Below are 18,300 nucleotides of genomic sequence, written 5' to 3'. Positions count from 1 at the left end.
ATGTGACAATTGTAGAAACTCAAGATTTTTACATGACAGAAGGTCACCATGGAGGCCAGGCCTGCAAATCAGGGGATTAAAAAGTGTAATTTTAGTATTTTTTCATAGGCCTTTAAATTACTCACGTGTTCTCATCTGTCTTTCTCTCCTTCCTAAACAGTTTGGGCGGCCACCATCTCCTCCTCCTTGTTCTAGTTAATAGATCCAGAAATATAGAATGAGATGCAGGGAATCAGCCGTGACGGCTCACAGTGTTGGTATCAGTCTTATACACAGTTACTATCCTGTATAAATTCTGCTTACTCCATAAACTTACATTAGGGACTCTTCACTCGCCCAGGCCTGCTTCACCTGATGTTCCTCAAGCCTATAATGGAAAATACAGTTCCAATTACAATTATTGAACATTTGGGCAAACTACAAAGAAAAATGTATTACACTTTATATAAAGGCACCAGCCATGTAAATTCTGCTTGTTCCTATAAACTTACTTGTTGTCTTGGCTTGGCAATGGCAGATTTATGTTGGGTGTTAAAACTCTACAATAAATAATACATCTCTAGTTAGAATAATTAACATTTTGACCAATTGAAAACCTACAAAGAGCCTGTCTACCAGACATATACAGGGGTTCACACATTAATATATGCTCCATGACTGGCTCCTACCAGTCTATGTATATCTAGATGCGTAATATTTAAATATAGAATGAGGTGCAGGGAACAAGTCGTGACTATTTACAGTATTGGTATCAGTTTAATACACAGATATTGTCCTCTATAAATTCTGCTTACTCCATAAACTTACATGATGGGGTCTTCATTCGCGCAGGCCTGCTTCACCTGATGTTGCTCAGTCCTATATTAGAAAATAGAGCTCCAATTACAATCAATGATCATTTTGACAATCCATATTTTAAAAAAATTAATGGTTTACAGCATATACAGTAGCAGAATTTATATAAAGCACAAGCCATATAAATATTCCTATTAACGTACTTGGTGTCTTGACTTGGCCATGCCAGCTTGATGTTACGCAATAAATTTCTATAATTAAAAAACAGCTCCAGTTAGAATAATTGAGACTTTAACCAATTGAAAACCTATGTAGTGCATGTCTACCAGATAAATACAAGGGTTCACACATTAATATATGCTCCATGATTGGCGCCTACCAGTATATGTATATCTAGATGCATAATGTTTACATCTAATGAACTCATTCTATCTGGATGGTTTTGAATACTTACCCATGTATTGCTTTTTCCTTAGCCTCCAACTCCTCCTCCCACTCCACCACTTCAACTTCTTCATCTTCTTCGTCATCCTCCTCCCTATCAGATACAGAATATAGAATATTTCCTATGTATATGTAGAGGTATAACACATAGTGAAGATAAGGACTGGACACCAAAGGTTTTGCTCCTCTGGCCTCCAGCGGGGTCAGTTCAGTCATGATAATTCTACAACTTACATGATGTTATCAGATCCAAAGTTGTTCCATGTCCTCAATCTGTAATAGAAAGTAAAGCACCAGTTATAATGATTGTCTCTGCAACCATTGTCAGAAAGCTCCAAAAATACCATTGATATACAGTAATATATCAGCCTGCTCAAAGTCAAACATCTGGAGACTCAGTACCCCTGTTACCCCCACATAACATCTTGTAAGGCACAATATACTGATAGACTAATCCCCAACAATGCCGGCCATATCTATACACCATGTTTATACAGCCATGTGTTATACAATACTGTATGTTACATCTCTATATACTGTTTTATAATTATTAACGTATCTATATAATTAGTTCATTATATTCATATTTTATATTTACCCATTCATTCTTCCAGCTGTTTCCTCCTCCTCCGAATCCTCCGAATCCTCCTCTTCATCCACTTCATCCTTTTCATCCACTTCCTCATCTAGCTCTCTATTGGACATATAGCAGAAAATGTGTCACATATTAATTGTGTTGTCCATTAGGGACAGAAGGTTAGACTGAGACTGGGATAATTAACTCCTTCCTTTCCTGTTACAGTGGCCGAGATCAGAGCAATCCCAGCCATTGAACCACTTAGATATCACAGTCAGTAGTAATGGTGGCATATAAGGGGTTAGACAGGACGTCTGTTGTCCCATCTGTGCCTCTGCAACATGACCAAGGAGTGCAGATAAATTATTATGGCATAATTCAAGTATTGCAAAAGTATTACAATGTATTTATATTATCAATTAAGTGATTTCATGATCAAGTTCCCTAGTGGGATTAACCCTTTCCAATCCACTGTCTGACGTCTGAAGACATTATGATTTAAGGCTGTACAGCTTCGATGTTGGAAGACGTCTGTCGGGGTTCTCTTACTGTATATTGCCAGCCTCTCTGCTGTCGGAACCTATCCAACATGTCATCTCATGGAGTACTGGTTTTAGCGCAATTGTATGACGGCAGAAAAAGAGTAAGCACCCTAGGAAAACCAGGATACAAATTGGATTGGAAAGGGTTAAAGAAAAATGGGAAAAAAGTTACATTAAATGTTGAAAAATATTAAAAAATAAAAAACATTCACATCAAAAATGGATTACTATATCTAAAATACAAAACAATAGAAAGTACACACAATTGATATAGTGCAATTGTAGCGACCAGTACTAGGGAATGAATGCACTATTTAGGGCACCAGCGGTTATGAGCCTATGAGCTAAAGCAATATCTGATCAGCTATTATTGTTCTATAGACTTACAGACTTGGGCGCCACACAAATATCCTGAATCTCCCTGCCCTATAACAGAATATACATCTACAGTTAATCATCATTGACAAATTATAACTTATTCTTTACTACATTCAATTATATTACATCAGGATATACCCAATGGGGGTCATTATATAGATATATATATATATGGACTCATACAGCAGAGTCTACTACCGTGGTACTCTATGTTAATGGCTCATATCCTAATACAAGAGAAATATGGTGACTATTGTATATGCTAAATACCTGAACACATTCACCGCCTCCTTCACCCTCTTCTTCCATCTGTGGGAGGAAAAGGAAACAATTATAGTATGTATAAACAATATATAGACAAAAGTATATGGACGCTGCATGTTTTTCAGAAAAAGTGCTTTATTCTTCTATTTAGTAACGTGTCGGCCCTTCTTTGCTTGTATTACAGCGGCAACATGTCGAGGCAGACTTTCCACAAGTTCTCTGTAAGTCTGGGCAGGAATAGCTCACCATTCCTCATGCCAGGCTGTGAGGAGAGATTGTTGTGAAGATGGGTGTGGGTGGCGGTGTCGTTCCAGTTTGTCCCACAAGCGCTCAATCGGAAGAGTGAATAGTTATTACAAAATGAACAGCTTTTTATTTTACCAGATTATATAGTGTATATGTTTATATGCAATTATATAGTATATGTTTATATGTGACTCCTTAACCCCCTACATCTACCCCCATCAGAACCCATTCTACAGGAAAGGGACATTACAGTCAGTGGCATAGCTAAAGGCTCACAAGCCTGGATGCAAAATGTTCAGCATGGGCCTTCCCCTACACAAACGCACACTCTTCGTGGCTGACCATGGTCCACCCAGGACTTTCTGCTACTTCGCTGGGTCTCTTAAGTCACCTCTGATGCAGCTCTGGCCACTGGGGGTGTTGCTAGTAGTAGTGCCTTTTTTAAAGCCTCAAAAAGTATCAGTCCCCCCACAAAGTAACGCAGAGCCCTTTCTGTGCTACCACAAAGTAATAGAGCCCCTCTGTGCTCCTCAAAGTCTACAGCCGCACTTCTCCCAAACCAGGGCCAGCCTTATGGTAGATGTCACCCTGAGCACTCTACTGCTGTTCTACATAAACCAAAAATCCATTTTATCTACAATTATGGATACTTTAATCAAAAGTAATGGATAAATTGTTATGATCTTTATACATAGTGTGTTTTATTGTAGCAATGTGCCGCAAGACTAAGAGCTGCACCGCAGTACTACATGCTTTAAAAAAAAAATGCGCAAGTAAAACCGCGTGTGACAGCATCCAAAAAATGTGACATTTTCCTTAAAAAGAAACCAAAAAACACACCAGCTTGCATTGTATTTCACCATTGTATTGGTTATATCATATATACAGACATATGCATACACTCACAGAAGCTTATAAACACATACACAGAAGGCAAATACAGTAAGTAGTGGCACTTACTGTACTTCCACCCATGGTGCATAAGCATAAAAGTGCCTAACAAGAGCGGGCTGTGCGGAGCTTCCTTTGATCCGGCGACCTCTGCTCCTGTCTCTTCTACTGTGGACAGGAGCAGAACAGGGACTTCTGAAATAATCATAGGGTCCACTTAATATGGCACCAAATCAGAAGTCATCATTATCACTAATGCTGCTGGACCCAATGCAGCAAGCGTGCCTAGCCGACTACACTACTAAGCTGCCATGCTATATCCAGGTTAGATAGAGCAAAGCAGCAACTGTGATAAAGGGGGCCATTGGGCCCCCATGACTTAGGTGACCAGTTGTAATTGCAACCACTGCGACCCCTACAGCTATGCCACAGATTACAATTTTGAACAAACTGAGCTTGTTTTATATCAAACGGCTGTAGCTCCAGTTTTATCAGTGCTGCCGATCGTATACTTATAGATTCTTGACCCCAAGAGCATGTGAGTAGCACCGATAGAACCAAAGCTTTAGCCATTGTAAAGAGCTGGGAATAGTGAATTTACAGCTGTCATATCTGTGTGTGGAGCGAAGGGGGCAGCATGGATGAGCAGGTAGAATGATTTATGATAGTCTCCTGTCTGTCCCCCTTTCCCAGGGGAGGGTAACATGGCCTGTTCTACATGTAATCATCCCCCCTTATGACACATATTTGATTTCTGATTCTCACATAAGAGGGTCTTTTTCCACAGAAAAGGAGTGCAAATATGCGCACTTGTTCCTATAGTCGCCTCTTTACATTGTTTAACCCCTCAGATGATGCAGCCATTGCTGACTGTGTTATCTAAACATTTTACAAAAAAAAACAAATTTAAGTTTTTTCCCCCTTGCACTGTTCTATAGAAAAAAATTAAAAGAACAATAAAAACAGTCCATGTAATTGATATATTATATGCAGATAAAAGTCTTTTTGTAGAAAAAAAATATGTTTAATTTAGTGTTGTCATGATCATAATGACCCATAGAATAAAACATTTACACCAGAAAAATAAATCGCACTGGTGAAATAGCTATTTTCCCATTGCCCCACTAAAAAAAATTAATAAACGTTAATCAATACATTATGTATACCCGAAAGTATTTTCTATAAAAACTAGAACTTTTTTTGCAAAATACAAGGTATCATGCAGCCACATTAATGAAATAATAAAAAGGTTATGACTGCTGGAATACAAATGGGGAAACGATTTACTTAGAGCTAAAATCAGTTATTTCACTAAGGGGTTAAAAATACACATAAGACAACTGAGTTCTGAACCAAATATATTTGCATGAGACATCAATTCAACATTTACAATAGAAAAGTGGCATTTTCAAGAGGGTTTTCCCAATTTTCATGTGATTTTTAGGGGGTTAATGTTACTTTGCTTTGTCTATCCGGAGACTTTAGGGTAATTGTAGGGCCTCATTTATAAAAACTATCTAAAAGTAAAACTATCTTTGTTGCCCTTAGCAAACAGTCAGTGCAGAATTCTAATTGGTTGCTATGGGCAACAAGGCCAGTTTTCCTATTAAACAGTTTTTGATATCTGAGGCCCATGTGGAGTCAGTCAATAGTCTACACAATACAATGACTTGTCATATTCCACAGTACTTTACAGTGATCCACTTACGCCAGATCTTCTTCATCCTCCTCCACAAACTCCTCCACCTCCTCCACAAACTCCTCAACTTCCTTCACCATCCTGTTAAAAAATAAAGAAGACAGTGAGAATCAGGAACTTCCTCTATCTGGTTCTTATAGAAAGTCTACTTATTGGTTCCCAAACCCAAACCACACGATCTGCTGCCTTCAGTAACTGCACACAATTCCCATTGGTCTTTATGGGGTGAATATCAGAATGGTCTTAGGGTATTTTTACACAGGCCAACTATCAGCTGAAGAATCGCACAAGTGACCCCTAGTTGTCCCGTGTAAAAGTGGGACCCTACAAAGTACTGGGAAATAAATCACTCAGTAGTTGACAGTTGTTACAGTTCAGCTGACTGAAGTGAAGCAACTGATGAGCAACTTCTCGCTCAGTGTAAACAGGCAGTTGCTCATCTGCCTACTCACAGTTAATGGAGGTGGGCGGTCAGAAGAGATCTCTGCCTCCATTCACTGACCGACTATTGCTCCTGATAGTCATTGGGACGCTGCGCCCAACAGTTGTGTCATCTAAAAGTACCTTAGGGTGCCTGAAGGTCAACAGATCGTACAGTTATAAGAAAGATTTATTTACCTCACTCTCAAAAAATAACTCACGAACTCCAACTGGAAGAGCAGAAGAAAAGAAATCAGACATTTTACTTAGGAAGCATATAAGAAGGAGAAATAATTACAAAACAGGAGCAAACGCAGAGCGTACCTCTCTCCAACACCAACTACAAACTCTCTGTGGAATGTTGGCTCTGCAGCTCCCTATATAACATACATCACACCACAATATGCGTGACATTCCGTGGATTCCGTGACATCATCAGCAAGAGTAGCAGTTATCTAAACTGACCAATCACATTCAAGATAACTGAAGTCAAGTGAAATTCTCCATCTCAGCCCCTAAACCTTGTATAAAGGAAGACAAATGTCATTACTGATATACAATGAAATTGTGGGTCATTTATACTGATGAAAGTTCAATCATTCATACATCCTCATGGTACATTAATATAGCAGGGCACAGCACTGTATTGTACAAAGGAAAGGGATATTCAGGTATACAGTATATTGCAGGGGCGTAACTATAAAGGACAGGGATATTCCAGTATACAGTATATTGTATATAATATTACTATGGACCTGGTTTTATATATATTTATAAATACATGGAAGAAGGTTTAACACAAATGCTGATAACTTGCTGCAACAAGTTATCTTGGGCCTCCTCCCCACAGGTGGATTTGCATTGCGAATTCCGGAGGGGGATTCCGCCTCCAGATTTCACAGCAAATCCAGCCCATAGCATGACATGGCAAAACGTGATTTCCTGCCCACTAGTGGAAAGCGATTGCGTCAATTGCTAGTGTAAATATTAGTGACTGATTTGTACTACAGGTTTTGAGCATTGGAATTATTTCCCTCTATCCCATTTTTACTATTGATAAATCTGTAGATTTGTGCTCCTCTAATATCTTACCAGGTTGCACCTTACGCCCAGTGCTGTTTTTTTTATTACACTTCCATAGACCCAAGTATGACGAGCTCTTGTGCCAAGGTTCTCCTCAATGCACCCGGAGGGGAGGCTAAAAAAAGGTGTCATGGAGCCATTTATCAAGTATCCTTGTAGGTTAGGTCTTATATATGCATTTCCAAGAGGAATAACAAAGGAATATCACAACTCGGAGTTCTGTATTAAGATGCTCCAGAATTGTTTCCTATGTAATACAGAGTTGTACTATAACAGACAGGTCAGGAGGCATGTGGTCAAGGGACATTTTTTTTTACATTAAAGGGGTTGACCCGCGCCGAAACGGGTTTTTTTTTTTTTCAAACCCCCCCCCCCCCCCCCCCCGTTCGGCGCGAGACAACCCCGATGCAGGGACTGAAAAAAAGAACAGCACAGCGCTTACCTGAATCCCGGCGCTCCGGTGACTTCTATACTTACCGGTGAAGATGGCCGCCGGGATCCTCTACCTCCGTGGACCGCAGGGCTTCTGTGCGGTCCATTGCCGATTCCAGCCTCCTGATTGGCTGGAATCGGCACGTGACGGGGCGGAGCTACACGGAGCTACACGGAGCCCCATAGAGAACAGGAGAAGACCCGGACTGCGCAAGCGCGGCTAATTTGGCCATCGGAGGGCAAAAATTAGTCGGCTCCATGGGAACGAGGACGCCAGCAACGGAGCAGGTAAGTAAAAAACTTTTTATAACTTCTGTATGGCTCATAATTAATGCACAATGTACATTACAAAGTGCATTATTATGGCCATACAGAAGTGTATAGACCCACTTGCTGCCGCGGGACAACCCCTTTAACCCACCCCTCATTCTGTTAGTCAAAAATGTTCATTTTAAGGCTGGTTGTCCACCTGCGATAGTTCATATCGTGATTCGCGGCGATAAATCGCACACTGATCACGCTTGAAATGCTTTTCATAGGATAACTAGGGAAAGCGCAGCCTGATGTACACAAGCGGGAAATCCATTGCAATTTTCCGCTTGCATCTAAAAATCGCAGCATGCTGCCATTTTCCGTGAAAAACCTATCATAAAGATAGGTTCATCGCAGTGACTTTAGATGATCTCCCGAGGTGGAAATCCGCTCGTGAGGATCCACCATGCCCATGGACAGGCGGCCTAAGCGTTACTAAATGACTGAAGAGTGGAATCTTCTTTGATCGTAAACATTCACTTCACGTCTACATTGTATTGTATATGTGTTGTTATATATGTGTTGTTGTATATGTATTGTTCCCATGTTTAAGAGTCTGTCTCGTCTACAGGAAGGAGGTGGTGCGTTGTGAAAGTGTGATGCACCATCATGCAGGTGGGTATTTTTATGGTTCATGTCCACAGACATAATTGAATTGCGGAATCCGCGCGTGCCACCCGCATGTGTGATCCGCAATTCAATCAGTCTATAGACAATCATTGGGCATTCGCAGGTAATTAAATAGCTGCGATTGACATTTTTCCCGATGTACGCATCACACAAAATCACAGCATGCTCCATTTTCTGCGGATTCCCGCACGGACGGCTTCCATTGAAGCTTAAGGCCTCATGTCCATGAGCAGATCGGATTTTGCACGTGAATTTCTGCAGCGGGAGATCTGTGGAAACCATTTGCGGGAGATCACAGTTGTAATGGCTTTACCACACATGTACTGCGGATCATCCGCAAACCCACTCCAAGCCTTTTCCCCACCTCCCTAATTGATTTTAACCTTCAAATCCGCAGTGCATCTGCAATTGTATTTGCGGATGCACTGCGGATCGCACCCATTGACTTCTGTTGAGCCTGTCCGCAGGGAATCCTCACTGAAATGGAGCATGCTGCGTTTTGTTTTCTGCACCAAACGGTCCGCAAATCAAATCTGCATGCTTAAATCCAGTTGTGGATGCCAATGCTTCCCTATGGGCACTTTGAATTGCAGATCTTTTGCGCAGGTGACCTGTGCAAATTCCACAAATCAAATCCGCCCATGGACAACATACATCTAGTTTTGAGAACTGCCAAAATAGTGTTATTTTTGGCAGAATCTTTTTTTAACTTCTGTACTTTTCATAAGCTGCATAAGGGCGCTTCTAGATGGAATGATTATCATTCAAAAACATCATTCAAACGAGCGAAAGTGAACAATAATTGTTTGGTCTAAACGCGAGTCAATGATTGAACGAGAATCCGTCACTGCTTCAGGCTCTCGGCTACTTTTGGTAGCCAGAAACAAGTAAATTTATAATTTACCGTGCCCTGCCTGGCTTCTGCGCATACATCCAACATTTTGCCTGCTAGCGCATGCGCAGAGGCCGGGGCGAGCGTCCATGCAGGAAAATTCCATTGGGGAAAATCGCGGAGGCCTTGGGTGAGTAGTTTCATCTCCCCTCGTGCATCTGATCTGTGAGGGGAGATGAAACTTTAGCTTTTGTAACTTTTTTCTTAACTTTCATGTGATCGCTGTTATCTGTTAAATAACATCGATCACGTGACCGGGGACTGCACTAGGCTGTTGGCTACCTCCAATTGCTGATAGCAGGGAGCTGTCTCACTCCCTGACTCTTAGGCCTCATGTCCACGAGGAAAATCAGGCCCGCCGCAGATTCTTCATGTAGAATCCATAGCAGGTCCCTCCTGCCCCACGGACATGAGGCCTAAAAATCAGAATAAACTCACCTGCTCCGGGCGATGTGGATCTTCCTTCCTTTGTGGTCGGATCTTCTTTCTTCAGTCCGCGGATGTGCTCGGCACGCCGGCAGCATGCCGAAGAAAGAAGATCCGGCTGAGAAGAAGGGAAGAACCGCATCGTCCGGAGCAGGTGAGTTTAATTCTGGTACGGGTCTCCCGCGGATCCGGACGGCTTCCATAGGCTTCAATAGAAGCCTGCGGGAGCCGTCACCGCAGGAGACCCGCACAAAAATGGAGCATGTCCTTTTTTTTCCCCGCACGCGGATCCGCGCCTGACGGGAAAAAAGACAACCGCAGGTATTTAACTACCTGCGAGTGTCCAATGTATCCCTATGGGGCGTGGATCCGTGTGCGGGAAAAACGTTGCGGATTTTAAGCCCGTGAACATGAGGCCTTATTCTACAGAGCCAATGTGTTTTCACGGCCCCATAGAATAAAGACCAGACACCCAGGACGTGAAAACACGTATGGGTGGTCACTAAGGGGTCAACTGTGTGGCCTTGGCTTCAGCCACAGCATAGTAAAAACACATGCAGCCCAGGCAGTTGCAGTGAGGGAGTTGTCGGTAGATCAAGCCTGTTATCTGCCCACAAGCAGAGGCAGCGCACCGCCAGCACAGAGTGTCAATGTCTTGATGCTGGCCACAGGCCTGCATAGAGCGTCCTCCTGATGCCTGATGCTGTGGCCAGCAATGGTGAGGACAAGGTAACAGGAGGTCAATGTATTTTTGACTAGGGCTAGGGAAAAGGGAAGGTAAAGGCTGCTTTTGGGAGTCAAGGGCCACAGCAGTGGCCAGATGCCAGGCACTAGTGGTGGGTACCCGCAATACAAGTGACCTACTGAATGGTTGAATTGGTAAATAACTGTACCTCAGTTTGGATGTTTATAGCTCTCAAGCTTCATCAATAAGTCATGGCTATCTACCTCTCTGGATTTTTAATTATTCATCCAGGGAAAGCATTGCCATACACATACATCGGGGAGAGAATCAACCCGCTGCACCATAGCATCACCCCACCTTGTAACTACGGTGGAGCTGTTTTGAGGAGCCATCCTGTAGTTTGCCACCATGGAGGGGAAATAGCCAGCACCATGACATTATAGTGCAGCCCCTCACCTGTTTGCCTCATTCCAGAACACCACAAGTGGTATTAATAAAGTCTCTGAATGATTTGGAGAACTAATTTCCATCCATATATGATTTAGTCTACATGCTAAAGCAAGATGACAGACAATTCTAATACAATTTATCTTGCTAAAAGTAGCAATGTCTAGGTGAAATCAATAACATGTGAACCTATTTCAGAGGTATCCAATTTGTGGACCGTATCCTGTATAAGAAACCCAATGAATGCACAGCAAGCAGGAGTAATGAAAAAGTGATTTATCTGAAATATAATCCATAATAAATGTAGAAAATGAAGAAGATGCAGAAAAAGTGTAGAAAGTGCCTCAGGAAACTGGTACTGGCAAAAAGGGTAACGTCAATGGCAAATGCAAAGCTAGGGTATCTCCACCGTATCTTCTCCTGACTCACTCCAATCCTCTTGGTGTCAAAAGGAGAGACTGGGGGTCCTGGGTCCAGATAGAAAGTGACACAAATAGATATCAGAAAAAAAGGTCCTGTGCTCAAGAAGTGAGAATGGAAAATCTGGAGAAAATCAGTGCAATGCCAAAGAATATATCGTTGATGGACACTTACTTGGAAGGAGGGGTGTGTGATGGAGAAGAAGAAGAGGCACATTTACCATGTAGTCATCACGAAAGATGGTGCTGCTACTTACTGATATAAAAGTACATGGGCAGGTACATAGACCAGTCCCAAGCAAAGTTAATATTTTGGCCAAAATATGCAAAGCTCACAATCCAATGTCCTTTCACTGATTTTGTCCTTTTCAGTTAAATGCTTTTCATTTTAGTGTAGGGACTCGCAGGAGTCTAATATTCAAGAGTCTAATAGTTAATATTTTGGCCAAAATACTTTGCGTATTTTGGCCAAAATATTAACCAATATCTCATATTTAAGTGCAGAAGCCCTTGGGCCCTGTGGGGTGCTGGTGGAGTCCAGGGTGTCAGCGCTTTGTGTGGTACATTGTGAGAGCATGGGGTAGCCTGCCTTTTCTAATAGTATGGCTGCTTTCACACAGCTGACACAATATACACCATATTCTTTTAAATGGGGCCATACATTAGTTGTCTTTTTCCTCATGGCATTGCTGTAAAAAATCGTGGTATCTTCTAACTTTTTGCCTACTTGGAGCGCATCGCCCATTGTTTTCAATGTGCATGCGAGTGTGATGTGAGAATGACAACTTCCCAGAAGTGATGGGAGACGTTTTTGATAGAAATAGCCTCGCATCTGCAGTTACTTTGCATGTTCACAAGTGCGATATCGGGCCGCGTTTCACAGCCCATTATTGCGCTTGGCCATGTGTAGGAAGCCTGTGGGTGAAAGTAATGGTGCTGTAAGCCTGCATGCTGCACTACACGTACCAAGCCGCCCCCCCCCAATACATCATGGGTGTGTGAGTGGTTGTTCAGCAGTATTTTGCACTTGTTACTTACTCCATACGCTGTTACTTTCCTGCTGCATGCTGCTGGGAACTGGTCTATGTATCTGCCTTTGTATCTTTATATTAGCAAGTATGGATATTTTTCACAGCTTTTTCTGAATATATGCTATTTTTCAAATGAATTTATTTTAATGCTGGCACTTGTAGTACTACATAAGAAGCTATGTAATGATATTGATGTTTCTTGCAACTACACTGACTATATTTGACCACAAGATGGAGCCAAACTACTTGAGCTCTATGTAATGGGACTGGCCTAAAGGTGCATTCACACGAGCGTGTACGTACATAGGTGCGCACAAAACAGCGCGTCCATCCACGTGCAAAAACACGTGAATGCAGGTCTGTGCAGCATTCCTTTCAATGGAAGCGTGGCTGCTGCTGATGGCCCCTTTGAAAGCAATGGCCTGCCAGCAACCCCTGCAGTGATTTTCAGGAAAGGGCTTTAAATATAAGCCCTTTACTGAAAATCATTCCTATCTGGTGTAAAAAATAAAATAAAATACTCGCCTCTCCGGGGCTCAGGCGTGTCTAGCAGCTTGGGTCCTGTCACTGAATTTATTGAATGGCCGAGCGCTGCTGTGATTGGCTGAGCGCTGTGACCATTCACAGGCAGCGCTCAGCTATCATTCAACGAATGGACGAGCTCTGCCTGGGATTTGCTGAGTGCTCACCTGTGACAGCTGTGTCAGGGGATTATTTACTCCCTGTGGGGAGTGTCCTTGTCACTGAACACTGTGACAGTGCTGTCACAGTGTTCAGTGGCAAGAAGACTCCCCACAGGGAATATTAATATGCACCATGGACCTATGGTGCACGCATGTCCTATGTTCTGCAGGTGCGTGAGCTTGCATGCCTGTAAAACATGGACATGTGAACTCACCATAGGGAACCAAAGGTTCTAATAGACGCTTGGTTTTGTGTGCACCTATGTACTCACACGCTCGTGTGAATGCACTCTAAGAGCAAAAATAATTACTGTGGATAAATACAATATATGTTCCCATAGGAGTCAATGGGAACTCCTGTAAAACATGTGTCTATGTCCTATCTTTTTAGGTGCGTGCTGTTTTGCGCTTCAAATTCTGCACATAGGAACGCTTTTTGAAGTATGCATTATGCGTGCGCAAAACATGTGCTTGTCTGACCGAGGCCTAAAGGAGCGTATGCTCTATAGCTTATAAAGGTGCAGCTTATAAAAATATCTGCTAATATTTTTCACAGATATGTGCATAAATGTTATGTGAGATATATAATGATCATAGGAATAAATTGATTTTTGCTGTATTACTCACTAAAGAACAGTACATTCAGACTTAACCAAAACCTGATGTGACTGATAGCAAGAAAAAAATAGATTGTATGCAACTGCAAGGAAAATTTAGAGGAGGTAGGCTTTAAAGGGGTTGTCCCTCTTCTAGTGCTGCAGGAAGCAGACAGGTCCGTACATTGTGCAGTGGCCTGGGTTGGTACTGCAGGCTGAGTCCCATTCACTTCAATAGGACTCAGCCTGCAGTACCAACTTGTGTCACTGCACAATGTACGAAATATCTGTTTCCTGCAGCAAAACAGCTAAGAACGACAACTTATTTCACTTTAGGACCACTTATCTGGCAGGTGTTTCCCCCAACAAAAAGGTATAAACAATATTTTTGTTATAAAAGTTTTATTTCTTGCTTGAAATTCAATATGTATATTAAGCAGAATACATATACCTGAATAAGTAATTAGTAAAATAAGCCTATACTGGGCTTTTTATATATCCTATAGTAATAAATAACGAGGTTAATATATAATGTACAGTATATGTAATAAATATAAGCGTTATATGCAATCATAAAATACTCTGTATTTAAATATGCACAGCATAAAACTGGAGTCCACCGACATAATACGGAAAGTGTCCATATTTTTAGATGTTCCTCTGTTTAAAAAGATGTCCAGAGTTTTTTTATTTTCAAGCTCGTCCCACAAGTCATCAAGCATATCCTGTAGAGGAAGGAAGATACACTATTAATCACATTGAAGGGGTTTTCTGGGAGTATATTGATGACCTATGCTCAGGTCTATTCATCAATCTGCTCTTCGCTATAGCTGCTTTCAACTGAAAGTAGCACAACACCCTGAAATGCTACTGTAAGGTCAGGTTCACATCTGTAAGGCCGGGTTCCATCCAAAAGCCATGCAGCTGAGCGAAACCCAAACGGACCCCTTTGTAGTCAATGGGGTCCAGTTGGCACTGTTTGGTTCTGTCCTGAGATGGAGTCAGTCGGCCACGGGGATTCCCCTTTCCTGCTCCCTAAATGCAAATGTGAAGCCACCCCAAGCTCACTCCCATTGCCTTGCAACACCATTCCGGGCCACTGCAAAGTGCATGGAGCTGGGATATTTTAGGCTGACAGCAACTTCAGCAAACAACTGATTGGGCATCAGACTCCCGCTGATCTGATATCGATGACCTATCCTGAGGATGTGTTCAAGAAGAAATATATTGAGAACAGCACGCTTGTCCCACAATTTAGAGAATGCAACAGTCTGTCTACAGGGAATCAGCTCATCCATTTATCAATGGAGATTGGCCATCAACATATCATCACTGCAAGTTTACTGTGGCGGGAAATACATTCAGCGACGTTTCAGCTAAACACGAACCTTTCTCAAGCCGAAATGTTGCTGGGCGTATTTCCTGCCACAGTAAACCTGCAGTGATGATATGCTGAGGTCTATTCTCCTTTTTCTATGGTGCTATTCTGAAGATAGGTCATCAATGTTATACTCCCAGAAAACCTGTTTAATCTTGGAACCACGAAACAGTTCTTATTAATGCTCTGCTTATTGCATACTATCCACCTCCTAATCACACACTAACATTGCTCATGTGCACTAAAACTACAGCAAGCAATATGTAATGTGATAGTCTGAATGTCAAAAAGCTATGAGCTACTAATACATATTGAAACATCTGAGAAGTTGGTGGATGGAGTCCACCACAGTCAGTGCAGATGGAGTTGGTAGCAAATAGCTTTGTCCACATTGTAGCAGCCCAGGTTGGTATTGCAGGTATTCAATTTAATATTAGCTGTGCCGCAATACCAACCAAGGCCACTGAATGTGGACAGAGCTATCTGCTTTCAGCGCTTTACACACTCAGGGTGCCCACCCACTAGCGTTTTTTTACTACGAAATTCGCAGCGTTTTTTTTTTTCTGCAGGGGTCTTTGGGCTATGGGACATGCAAAGCTAAAATCGCGATCGCGCAAAATCGCGATATCGCGGTAAATCGCGATTTTGCGCGATCGTGATTTTTACATTACAAGTCCCATAGACCCCCTGCAGAAAAAAAAAACCTGCGAATTTCGCAGTGAAAAAAAACGCCAGTGGGTGGGCGCCCTCACATCAATAGTTAAATCCTAGAAAGACCCTGGCAAATAATTAAGTGCAGAAAATAGTGTGAAAATTTTAGTAATTACTGCAGTAATAATTAGAGTTCCCAAAGAGTGGTTGTCAACGTTAGCAGTGTTGTATTATATAAGTAGATTATGTGATCGCAATTACTTTTCAGAATGATAGAAAGTTCTGACTCTATTAGAAAGTTACTCATCGAACCCTTAAAAGAGTTTTTCTGGGACTAAAAAAAAGGCCTGTAAAAGGGTCTCCAAAAACAGTGCCTGTTTGTCCATGGGCCGTGCCTTGTATTGTATCTTATCCTCATTCAAGTGAATGGAGCTAAACTGCAATACCACAAACAGCCTTTGGACAGACATGGCACTAATTTTGCCAACAAAGAGGACCCTTTTATTCTAGTCCCAGACAAATTTCTTTAAACTTTTTAATTACAGCAAATGTTGCAACTTTTCATGCAAGTTCATATTTTGACATCTATGTTTCTTTATAACTTGCCTAATTTTGGATGATGAGAGCTACAGAATGCAAACAGCAAAGTAGTACTGATAACCAAGTCTAACTAGGTTGATTACAGCTGAGAGTACATACATGCTACCAACATAAAATACATATAAATATAGTGGGAAAGTCAAAAAGGATTTGACATACCTGACAAAAACCCAGGTCTGGAGAAATTGGTGCCTGTAACGAGAAAGCTTTCATGTCTGGTACTGGAGATATATGTACCGGTGAAGAGATCATGGCACATGGTGAGAAAGTCTCTTCAGGTAGGCCTTGATCTGTGGATTGAGGAGAGAGCACATCTGTTGAGGGAAGGTTAGTGTCCATGCCAGTAAGGTTTGCTATGTCTGGAAACAATCTTGAAGATGTTGAGTATTGAGGAAAGGTCTCTGACAATTGTGTTCTTGCAGCTGAACAGATTCCATGCATATTGCCTTGACAGCAGCTAAGGTCAATTGGACACATCGATCTTCTGAGGCTTTCTTCCCTTCTCTTCATCAGGGTTTCATCATTCAGGCCAAGAACATCAGACAGATGTGCAATATAGCGGATTGTCAAGCGTAGTGTCTCAATTTTTGTCACGTTTTTACCAACTGGGGCCATTGCTGGTGGAAGGTAACTTCTGAGTTTCTGGAGAGCAGTGGAGAGATTCCTCATTCTCATCTTCTCCCTCTCGCTAGCATTCTGTCGTTGATGAGACATGGCTCTGTTTCTTCTGTGGCTCTTCATTTCTGGTACCTCCATCTGTCTGGTTTGCAGACCTTCATCATTGTGTGGAAATATTTTAAAGTTATTATCTTCAGCAAGGTTGCAAGATTGATACGGAGGGGAAAATCAGAAGGAGTCAACAGAAGATGTTGGAGACAGGCTGCTATAGCCTTCAGAATCTGGGTACCCAAATTGCTGAAGAGTGCAGCCCTCTGCAAGTAGTACTTTCTCCCTGGAGTGCAAGTTTACCAGAGAGAGATCCATATGTGCTTCTCTTCAGATTCTCTGTTGAAATACTGCCGTGGCTGCACAGCCCAGGTTTTATCCTGAAAGCAGAGGTGTGAATTGTCACCTTCACTGGCATCACCAACACATCAAAGTTTACTAGGGCTGAGCAGGGGGTCCTTGGGAAGAAGGTTCCCAGAGAACCAAGTGGGAATTTCACCTCAAGAAGATGAACAAAAAATGGATTACATAGGTTAACTACTAGAGATGAGCGAGCGTACTCGTCCGAGCTTGATGCTCGTTCGAGTATTAGGGTGTTCGAGATGCTTGTTACTCGAGACGAGCAGCACGCGATGTTCGAGTTACTTTCACTTTCATCTCTGAGACATTAGCGCGCTTTTCTGGCCAATAGAAAGACATGGAAGGCATTACAACTTCCTCCTGTGACGTTCCAGCCCTATACCACCCCCCTGCAGTGAGTGGCTGGGGAGATCAGGTGTCACCCGAGTATTAAAATCTGCCCTGCCCGCGGCTCGCCATACATGCATTCTGACAGAGATCAGGGAAACTGCTGCTGATGCTGCTGCTGCTATAGGGAGAGCGTTAGGTGTTAACCCCAACGGTCCTTCTTAGGGCCACATCTGACCGTGTGCAGTACTGTTGAGGCTGCTTTTAGCAGAGTTGCACAATTTTTTTTTTTGTATATCGGGCGTGCAGACCATTGCGTCCTCAGTCTGCAGTCATTTTACTCAGTATAGGGGTAGTACTGGTGAGGCAGGGACAGTGGGAAAGGTGAAAGAGATATACTATCTATATAGGCAGTGGGCTTTTTCA

At 42.3% G+C, this 18,300-nt stretch overlaps 2 pseudogenes; both read right to left on the bottom strand.

Moving 5' to 3' along the window:
* Nucleotides 1–5,916, bottom strand: part of LOC136610138 (uncharacterized) — a 29,682-nt pseudogene extending 23,766 nt beyond the window's left edge.
* An 8,640-nt stretch (nucleotides 5,917–14,556) lies between these two features.
* LOC136610137 (mesoderm posterior protein 1-like) lies at nucleotides 14,557–17,505 on the bottom strand (annotated as a pseudogene).
* Between the last annotated feature and the right edge of the window lie 795 nt (nucleotides 17,506–18,300).

The sequence above is a fragment of the Eleutherodactylus coqui genome, chromosome 2 (genome assembly GCF_035609145.1).
Source record: "Eleutherodactylus coqui strain aEleCoq1 chromosome 2, aEleCoq1.hap1, whole genome shotgun sequence".
NCBI lineage: Eukaryota > Metazoa > Chordata > Amphibia > Anura > Eleutherodactylidae > Eleutherodactylus > Eleutherodactylus coqui.
The sequence above is the reverse complement of the archived record's forward strand: the minus strand, read 5'-3'. Positions and strand labels throughout refer to the sequence as shown.